The sequence below is a fragment of the Vespa velutina genome, chromosome 2 (assembly GCF_912470025.1).
Source record: "Vespa velutina chromosome 2, iVesVel2.1, whole genome shotgun sequence".
NCBI lineage: Eukaryota > Metazoa > Arthropoda > Insecta > Hymenoptera > Vespidae > Vespa > Vespa velutina.
In genome coordinates this window covers 11576271-11587546 of record NC_062189.1, presented here as the reverse complement: position 1 = coordinate 11587546, position 11276 = coordinate 11576271, and the positions used below count along the sequence as shown (strand labels likewise).

General features: G+C 35.3%; 1 long non-coding RNA gene across 1 annotated transcript; it reads right to left on the bottom strand.

The window, feature by feature from the left end:
- Positions 1 to 6547: 6547 nt before the first annotated feature.
- Positions 6548 to 11042, bottom strand: LOC124957801. The gene is made up of 5 exons (XR_007103739.1): positions 10242 to 11042; positions 9900 to 10144; positions 8275 to 8528; positions 7598 to 7883; positions 6548 to 7511 (listed from the first exon to the last, which is right to left on the bottom strand). It is a non-coding gene; the product is annotated as an uncharacterized LOC124957801 (long non-coding RNA).
- Between the last annotated feature and the right edge of the window lie 234 nt (positions 11043 to 11276).

Here is an 11276-nt window from a genome sequence, read left to right as displayed (position 1 = left end):
CATTCGATAATAGTAAAGTCGAGAGAGAGAGAGAGAGAGAGAGAGAGAGAGAGAGAGAGAGAGAGAGAGAGAGAGAGAGAGAGAGTGAAAGATGGGAGTAAGCGAGAGAAAGGCGTCTATCTTTTTCTTTGAAAATCGTCTCGAATCGCCCGTGTTTTTCCGATGGATAATTAACTATTACGAAGCCGTACTCTACCGTTAATAATATTTAGAAACTATAGATATTTACAAATACAGAGAAATATGACATGTGTATGCGTCTATCTACGATGCATGCACATGAATATGTACAACACTTACATGTGCTTACATAAATACATACAATACGTAATATCGTACACACCGAACTTCATTTTTATGCTGAAAATATTTTGCTTCGCTCACGATTTTTCCGATGAACTAACAATAGCATTCGCAACGAGTTTCATGCCGTTTTTATTAACGATCCTTATGCGAGTAAGCTTCGTATCTTCGAGTGAGAGTGAATAAGAGATAGAAAGAGTGACGGAGGGAGAGAATCTTGCGGGACTCGTTTTATGCGAGTTCTTGTGGAGAGACGAATGAGAGACGGGATTTCGCCGATACAAGTATAAATATCCTATAATCGCGATTCAATTAAAATAAGAATAATCGAACGTTTGCTCTGTGATACGGACACTCTATTGACGTTGCGTTTATAATAATGAGAAAAAGAAAGAAAGAGAGAGAGAGAGAGAGAGAGAGAGAGAAAGTGAGATGAAAGAAAGAAAGAAAAAGAAAATAAATACAGAAAAAATGTAAAGACGAAACATTGAAAAAGAGAGATTGTGATCTTGCAAAAAAAAAACAAAAAAGAAAAAACGTAAATAAAACTAAAGAAGAAGATTGATTGATTAAACTGAGCACAAGTTTGAGAATGTATGAAAGAGAGAGAGAGAGAGAGAGAGAGAGAGAGAGAGAGAGAGAGAGAGAGAGAGAGAGAGAGAGAGAGAGAGAAAGAAAGAGAAAGACGCGCAATATTACGTTTCACAATCGTTTATTCCTTCTCCGATAGACGTAGACATTTCGAAAGTAATCCGTTCCTTAATTTCGTTTTTTTCTTTTGTCTATTCTCGCGGGGTGCAGTTCTTCAGATCGTATAATCGTGAATTGATGTATATTGAACAATGAAATAAGATATAAAGAAAAAAAAAAAACAAAAAAGAATATGTATTTGTTCCTGAAAAAATAATAAAAGTAGTAATACCGTAATATTAAATATTAATAATAACGATATCGATATAATTTGATGGTACATACTTTCTTATAAGTAACATTATACATTAATACGATTATTGTAGAGTTGGTACGGTCTTCGAGGATGCCTTGCCTGTAAATGTAATACACACACGTTAAATGACAAAAAAGTCTTATTACCTTGTAAATGTTTTACCAAATATAATCGATTATTCAACTTATAATTCGTTTATCTAGCAGAAGTTCTTTTTTTCTTATCCCTTTACAAATCCTTATATATATATATATATATATATATATATATATATATATATATATATATATATATAAGGATTATATATATATATATAAAATATACATAAAAAATATGTTTATATTTTTTTTGCAATTGAAGTCAATGTTTATTCGTATATCTACTTTATCGATAATTCATTGAAATTGTCATTCAATTTCTATTTTATGCCATTGTGAATAGTCCTACAATTTTTTATATGACCTACAGTCGATAAAGTAGAAAAAGATATTATCTGCAAATATTAACTACAGTTCATTATTGCGAATGAAAGAAAATACGAAAGAAACATCGATAAAAACGATTAATATCTTTGGAAATTTAGAAGTTATTTAACTGTCTAATAAAATCTATTATTAAAGTTTTTTCTCTAAAGAAAAATCTTATAGAACAATTTTAGAAAACAAAATTAAAAATACAAATGCAAGAAAATTCTCAACTTCAATTATCGACGTATTCCATCCATTATCTTGATATCGCGTTCTTGTTGTCAGCGATGTTATCTCGATATCAAATCAAAAAATAGTAGGTATTTTTGAAATATTTTTTTGCTGAATCTCATGTTGAAAGAAGCAACAAAAAGAAAAAAAAATGAGAGAGAGAGAGAACAAAAAGGCCAGGATGTTACACACAATTATCCTTGTCGTTGAAAGAATCGTAAAATGGAATACGTTTCGAAAATTAGCATTACAAAAGAATATCATTTGCGATAAACGTGAGGGCAAATTAAATTCTATAAAAACAGTTAACATGCAAGAAAAGAAACGTCAGGATAGGAAACCATCAGAGATAGACAAATTCGAAGAATGCACATCGATCCATATATGATGGATGACGAGAAAACATTTTTTAGCGATGAAAGAGATAACACAACGTGTTCGAACGAAAGTCGCGAAACAACTTAATAACGTTAAAGTAATAAGAATTCGTTAAGGCCATTTTAAAAAAATTATTTACAACTGGAACTGTAAAGATTTTTTACGATCATTTCATTTCTTAGAACGGTTACGATGTAAAAATTCTATCTTCAAAGAAATATCGGCTTTGAAATAAATATGGCGAATTCAAAAGTTACTTACTTGGCGTATAGTACTTCTTATTAGTATGTAGTATAGCCGGAGGTTAAATCGAAAGAGAACTCGAGAGAGGACGTTCGCCACGGCACGTACAACCCTCGTGAATCCTGGCTGAGTGTTTCTCGCTTCGAAGGAAGGTCACGCCAAGGTCATCGGTTGTGCGAGCCAACGATCGTAAGACACGCGATTCGCGCCGCTTCAGGAGTTTCCTTCGGCCCTTTTGCGAACAGACCGATATCGTACTCGCTTTCTAATGCACGATCGAAATCTTTCCTATTTCTTCTTACCTTTTACGCAATAATTTCGAGCATTATATTTATTTATATTTCTTTTCTTTTCTTCTTCTTCTTCTTTTCTCTCTCTCTCTCTCTCTCTCTCTCTCTCTTTTTTTTTCCTTTCTTTCTTTTATTTTCGTCAAGTCTGAAATAAAAGAAAATATAATATAATTGACAAGTCCGTAAAGAGAAAATAAAACTATAATCAATTGGAGCAAGAAATTGCACATAGAAAAATATAAATAGTGAAGCATTAAAATTGTTTCGAAGAAGAGGAACATCTCTCATCGTGACGATATAGCAATTAGCAAATGCAAAATTCATATCGTCTTATGCCTCTTTCCATGTTTTTTCTTCTGGCAATTCATTAAGAATCGAGACTGTAGCCTATGAGTACTACCTTTTAACGACGCAATTAGAACTATTTCCTCTCTTTCTCTCTCTCTCTCGCTCTTTCTTTCTCTCGCTCTTTCTCTCTCTCTCTTTCTCTCTCTCTCTCCCCCTCTCTTTCTTTTTCTCACTTTCTCTCTATCTCTCTCTTTCTTTTTCTCTCACCACAGCACGGATTTGAATTAGGCGTGATAAACGGCGGTCACGGCGGCCTTTGCTTTTTGTTGTAATCAGACGCTAACAAATTTATTTGCGCGACGGTATACGGGCGCAATAAAGGACTCGCTGGTAGCCAGCTCATTAGTTCTACCTTGCACTCGTAATAAGCCCTTAATCTTCCTACCTCATGGCCGCGTACGTATGTACACCTATAACCAATAATCCAGCGGCAACTATCCTTTCCTCCTACGACGAATCCGAGTAGTCTCTAGATCGTAAATCTCAGTCGGATATATCACAAATAAAGTGAAGGAAGAATAAGAGAGGGAGAGAGAGAGAGAGAGAGAGAGAGAGGAAGAGAGAAAGAAAAAGTGGGAAGTGTATCCGCATTTAATTGATTCATGCAATAATTTCATTATCCGAGATGCATCGATCAAAAAGAAATCTTCTTTTATACTTTATATTTTTATTATTTTCTGTCTTTACGAGCAAGAGTATCTTCTGTTATAACAATAATACAGGAAATTATTGAGAAAATATGAGATTTAAAAATACTTGAAAGATAAAGAGAAACGTTCGACTAGTTTCGATTAGGAAAAAAAAAAAAAAAAAAGAAAAGGAATGAATCAAGCTTAAAACATTCGTAAGGACACGTTGATACCTCTTATGTTCCCAATTAAATTCCGTTAATAAACTACGGAGGCAAATCGTTTCGCGCTCGGCGGAATGTGAAAGTAGATAAGTCTATGGTTTGTGACTCGGCCGAGACATTCCGGTAAGAACAAAACTACGCTGCGTGGTGCAACCTCATTATCGGATTCGGTCTTATAATTGATCGAGAATTAGCTTTTGTTCGAATCAAGGGTCGATCGGGTAGATCGTATATGTATGTGTATCCAAGTACTTCGGTAGAGAGTAAGAACGATCGATCGTTCTCAAATGTCATTATCACGATCGAAAGACGAGAGACGGTGAATGGGATTAGCCAACGTCATTGCGTTCGAATGAACGATGATCGATGAAGTTTGTGAGACTCCTTAGATCGATACAACTGAGTACTCTCTTATTATGGAAATGTTTGAATGATATAAAATTTTCGATTTATATCATGATGACATAAGTGAAATTTATATAAATCATTTTTAGTCGTCGATCGTCGAACATCATTTTGTCTCTTTAGAAAGAAATTAATCGTTTAATGAGTTTCCTCCCATTTGTTTTTTTTACGAGCAATTTAAACGGCTAGAGATAGGTCGTATCTTAAAAAAGTGGACATCGTATATTATGAGAGAAGAGAAAAGGGTAGAGAGAATCCTGAAGTGTCGGGCGATGGCACCTCTTAAGATGGCGTGACTTTGGTCCTATCGCATGGCAACCTCGTGGTGCATTATCGCCGCTTAATAATGCTATGTTCTAAGAAAAGGTCTTCAAGGATTATGTATTTTAAACGTCATGCATCCTGTATTCATGGATCATCGGATATTTCACTATGCACGAGAGATTTCGTGGTTCTTGATAACTCCTCGGTTTTCATTTTTCTTTCTTTTTTTTTTTTTTTTTCAATTTACTATTTCGTTTTTATGATCTTTTTTTGAAGGGGATTATAACATTTCTAACAAAAGTGTTGCGCTTTTAAATTCCTTCGAACATTTGTTTCTTTTCCTATATCCTACGAGAGACGAGATCGAAAGATCTCGAGACGTTTTCGATAATGATGATCGAAACGAACCGAGTGACTTCGCGAAATGATCGAGCACATTCCTGTGTTCCTGTACGTCGTTCATCGGCAATGATGATGGCGGAGGTGGTAGTGGTGCAAGAAAGCCTTGGGTGGGGTGACCGTACTGTACAGTTAGGATTTCGAGGAGGCAAAGAGCGTAATGAGAGAAACGTGTTGCCCTCTGGCCCGTGCGAGCCAAGCCTCTCTTCTCTTTTTTCCCTTCCTCTCTCCTCGTCGAATACATTCTCATCGAGAGACGAAATACTTTTTCGTATAGTTTATACATTTTTCTGGTTCGCAGAGAATTTGAAAAAAAAAAAAGAAAGAAAGAAACATATCAGTTGTATGTAACATTGATGACCATTAAAAATAAAATTAATAGAAATACATTTGCTCAATTAAGCGAATCATCTTTAATTATTTTAATTCTCTCTAAAACCTCTTCTACTGCTCCCTTCCTTCTGTCGTATACATTCCGATCTAGATACGAAATCCTTTTCCGTATTGTTTATTCCTTTTTCTTGTTCGTAAAAGACGATACATCGGTAAAATACGATACATTGGTCGTAAATAAAATCGATATATGTTAAAAGTTAATTATATCCCTGGTAATTAGTAAACCATCCAATTATTCCGGTACCGTGCTAATTATATATGTATTTCTGATAAATAAGACGATGATAAGGTAAAGGATTTTCTACACCTTTCACATAGTATGTGCTTTTTAGTTAATTAGAAAGATAGTTTGAAACGGAGTCGTAAGTCGGACGAGTAAGTATAAGAAAGTCTAGAGGCGTTAGCCGTGTCGCAATTAGCGTAATGCAAACTTCTAATCTTCATGTTCTTCGCGAGTAGGTCGCATCGCGCAAGAAAGGTGGAACGTCACACCCTCGCAAGGACTCCTCTTATTATGACCGAAGACGCACCTTGTAAAAAGAGAAAAGTGTGGTCTACGTAGGACCGATAAAACGTAGGTCGTTTTAACAAGCGAGTTGCGCAAACTACGAGTATTGGTCAGCTATCGTTAGAAATCTCTCGTCGTAGCTAAGCTAATACGAGAGTCAATCCCACGCCTCGATGACCGACCAACTGGGGATCGTTCGTTTCTCCGTGACGAACGAGATGAGTCCGAGTAGTCGACTAATCGGAAACCGGATGAGATATTACGATATTAAACCGTAACTCGCTCTTTATTATCTATTCTTCGATCAAGAAAAGCTTTTCTATCTCTATCTTTCTCTCCATGATCATTATACAAAATTATTATACATTTAACATAACTCATTAGGATTTATAATGAATATTTACACTTTCACACTTCTCAACGAACATATATATTGTTAATTATATTATTAAAAAGGAAAGAAAAAAAAAACGTTTCGATATCAGACATTAACTTACTTTTTTTTTTAGTTGATTTTTATCTAAAATTAAATATTTCGAAGACTGAGCATCATTTGCTTGATAAAGGAGGATGACAAAAAAATTGAAAAATTTGTCCTACAGTTATTCGACTAAGATGTTGAAGTCCTCTATGCTGTCGGGGTAATTGCCAGTCGAGTTTCATATAGTTACATTCGGATTTACTTCCATGATGTTCCAACACTTCTTTCCATAGAACATTACAAGAGTGACGTGGATTCTCTGATGGTAGCAGGACTTTCAAATTGCTTCACCTCTTGACTCGGAAAAAGGCAATGCACAGCATTCCATACTTGCTCTTCTTCGAACGGCGCCATGTTCTTCTTAATAAAATTGAAATCTCGACGTCTCATAGTGCGTCTACGTAGACATATTTCTTATAGTTGAATAAATTTCAATAAAAATCATACATCTATATCTAGCTAAGCAAGCCGTATGAAATTACGTTAATTATCCGCGTAGCGCGTTTTCTAATGAAAAAATTATTTCCATATCTTTATATTGATAATTTTTTTTTTTTTTATAACTAAGACAGTCATATGAAATTCGACAAATATCATAGCGCATCGTGGCAACTACAGTGTGTAATGATAAAATCATTTAAACTTTATCTGTTTATTTAATCGCCCTAAACGAGTTCTTTCAAAGTTAAGAGATCTAGTTAAATCGCTTTCTCCTATCCAAAAACGATAGGTTCATTTAAATATGTTAAAACTCTTAGACTCATTTTCAAGATAATATTGACGAATACAGAAGGATAGCTCGTTTAATAACGTAGGATCAATATTTTATAAGATGCTCATTGAAAATTCAACAGAACAATTATATTCTTTCAATATATACTCGAAATTTATGCTCAAAGAAGACGTCTAACATCGACCGTCTTGTTTCTTTACGTGGGTAGAACGAGAATACAGTCTCCAAGGTAAGTGGCATGCCAGAGAGACGTCGATATCTTCGAGCTACGAAAGTAAAACCCGTATTCGCACGGTATTATCTCGTTCTTTCCTTCGAAAGCTAAAGTCTAAGAATATGGAGCAACACTAACCTGAGTTCTGCGTTCGAACAACGACAAACTATACCGTATAGTATGAACCATCAAATAATACTTATATACCCATCCCTCCTTCCTAAAAAAAAAAAAAGCAATAAGAACGATAGTTTAAAAACGATGAAAATAAAGAACAACTTGAGATTCTAAACTATCTCTACTCTCCTCGTATTTCCCATTCCGGTTAGTGACCTTTATGTTATTACGGGACACGTGCTTTTCCATTTGCTCGGAGATTGAAGTTTCATTCGAGTTCAGATTACATATGTTAACTTCGCTAAATCTAAAAAGATAAAGATAAGAAATAAATTTGCGAAGATTAATATCATAGATTTTTCATATATGTATTTTGTATAATTTATTAAGTAATACTTTTGTCAAATAAATCACGAATTAATTCTTTTTCTTAGTAACGTCATTACTTATTACAAATCGTTGGAAGTTTTTTGAACGATTCGATGAAATTTAAAAGAAAGATCGGTGTGAATAAAAATCAGTCGTTTCGAATTTTACTGCGTTATATTCCATGACGAATCTTTTTCAAAGTTTATGGAGGAAGACAGAAAGAGAAAAAGAGAGAGAGAGAGAGCGAGAGAGAGAGAGAGAGAGAAAGAGAAAGAGAAAGAGATAGATGATTCTGATGAAGACGTCCCGGACTCTCCTCGTTTACGTACCACTGGAATAAGTGTAGGTAATTTGTTCAACTGGCTAGACCACTTGTTTTCTGGGGAGCACCGGTGCCGTTTAAAGATCCTTACGACGTACACATACATACGTACACGTAGTCACTTACGTGCTTGAATACACACATCTTTTCTCGCATTCGTGCGGCCATTGATAACTTTCGCGGAAAAACGACTCTACAGGAATCGTTGGAAGTTGTAATCCTTGGTGAAAATCGTCGTCGAACTAACGAAACCATGATTATCTGAAAAAAAATGTTCTTAGAATTAGTATAAATGATAGAAAATAAAAAGATGTTAGAAGCATTTTAGAAAGACCGATTATCCTGAATGTTAATTGCGAAAGAAAGAATAATAAATATTCTTAGAACTGATATAAAGAAGAATATTACGGAAATAGAGATTAGAGGAATTATTAAAAAAAAAAAAAAAATAAAATAAAATAAAATAAAATAAAATAAAATAAAAAGAAAAGAAAAGAAAAGAAAAAAGGAAAGAACTTATCGTCAATGATGTTAATCGAAAAATCGAATGGGCGGATCGATTTGATACAGATAAGAAGGTAACAACCTGGAACGAATAATTTTCAGTTTGATACGTACGATCGAATCGTAAAATTCGATCGGTTTAGAAATAGCTTTCTGAAATGATTCGAAGGTAGATTTCTACGATAGTAAAGCCGCGCTTTCACGCGATTCTATTCCTTTAGTCTCGTGCGTGTACAATGATAGATATCACCGAGTCTCTTCCATTGTAATGCGTGTAATGAGAATCGCAAATAGCTATACAATTTGATAAGCTTGTCAACCGGCGTTACGGTTCGTGGATTCTCGGATAGAATGGAATAGAAGGATTACGGTTATATTCCCTAAGGGCGAAGACTAGGAACGAATGGGGTACATGTTTGTGAACGTGTTTCTTTTTCTCTTCTCGATGATTTCTTATTATGGTAAGTTCTTTTAACGAGCTTAACAGAGAAAGAAGGAAGGCGACGAGTTCGCTAAAGAGAGAGAGAGAGAGAGAGAGAGAGAGAGAGAGAGAGACGAAGAATCTTTCCGATTTCGAGAACGTACGATCGTGAGAAATGAGAAAGTCCTCGCATAATCGGAAAGGTCGACCGTCATCGAGATCGTCTCTTTTCAAGTTAGGTAGAAGTATACTTCAATGCGGATAGCTTCCGAGCAGACACCTGTCATGTTTCTCTTACTGAAGAGTCTCTCTTTCCCTCTCTCTCTCTCTCTCTCTCTCTTCCTCTTTCTCTCTCTTTCCTTCTTTCCTTTCTGTCTGTCTCGTTTGTTTCAATCCAACATATTTCGCTTTCACTGGATCCGATAACAGTATTGATGCTCGTTATGAAATCAGTGCCACGGTTGAACGATCGATAAAATCGAGAAGAGATTTTTCACAGACATTATATCGACCTCATCGAGTCGCGAAATATCACGATCACGATCTCGATCTCGATGTCGATCCTCTCGATCTCAAGAGTTAGATGAGATTGGAGAAGCGTACAGTTCAGGCTGCACATAGAGAACGCGTATCGTGCTCGCACAACTTATCGTGCAATAAGAACATTCTAATCTCCGTTCTAGCGGTACAAAGCGCGCGTTAATTACCGTGATTGATTTAAGTCTCCTCGTCGTAGACTTTAGAGCCTCGCCCGAACACGGCGAACAAGTGAGCAAGCAAGCAAGAAGGCACAATATCGATCTCCTCGATCCCTTCATCGATCTTCGATCTTCGTTTTGCTAACTTCTGATCCTTGCTTATTTGTGTATGTTCACGACGAACGCGTGTTCCATACTCGATAGACGAGAAAGAAACGCGGAATTAATTCTTGAAGAAGAAGAAATCTCTCCATCTCGATGGGGATAATTATTTACGTATTTATATTATAATCATTTTTATACATTAAAATTATATATTATATCGAATTATTAAAACGAATTTTATTCTACCTTTAAACCTTATTGAATATTATAGCACGTTCGTCAACTTCAAATAAATTCTGGGAAAATTTTGACATTACTTAGAAGAAAGATTCTCTATTTACCATTTTTATAAGTATGGTATTACATAGAAGTATTTATAAATGTTTGCGTAAGAGATAGATGTCGAAAACAAAACAAAATAAAACAAAAAAATGGAAATCGGCATTTTTTTTATATGATTTTAATTATCAATTTTATGAGCTCGAAGAAAAAAATTTGCGAAAGATTAGCGAAGATTTACGTTTTAAAATATTACAACTACAAATTGAAATTAATACGTTACGTGCGTGTGTATTGATACAAAAGGAAAGAAAAAAAAAAAAGAAAAAAAAAGAACAAGGATAACAAGGAAAAAAGATGATCGAGAGGATCTCAAAGGACGTTCTCTCGAGGAGAACACTCAAGATTCGACGAGCCAAGCGACAGCGTCGAGATCGCTCTCGATCCCTCCTCTTATACGCGTGTGTATACGCCTAACAGCGATATATCGAAGAACGGATCAAAAGAAACCGCGACGTTTACCGCGCGAATAGAACCAATCGCGACGACATCGATTTGCGTTTACTTCACTCTGTCCAATCGTACGACCGTTTGACGTATACTAAGTCCTTTTTCTTGCTTTTTTTTCTTTCTTTCTTTTAACATCGTTGGAGCCGGATGTTCGTCACAGATGTGACTGTGGAGATCCTCGTCGACGACATTTCCGTTCTGAGATCTGTCATGATAGTAAACTCCACCCAACTAGATCCAGTTCGCATGAATGTTCTGTTAAAGTTACGAAGGAAGACTACAAATTCACATCGAGTTATCTTATTTTCTCTTTACTATCTCTATCTTTCTTTCTTTGCTCTTATTTTACGTCATTCTTTCTTTCTCTCTCTCTCTCTCTCTCTCTCTTTCTCTCTATCATTATCTCTTAGATTCATTTCGTATCTTTTCCTTAGGTTTACACGAATAATTCGATACGATATCGTATAATTGATACTACACTATTGCTATCGC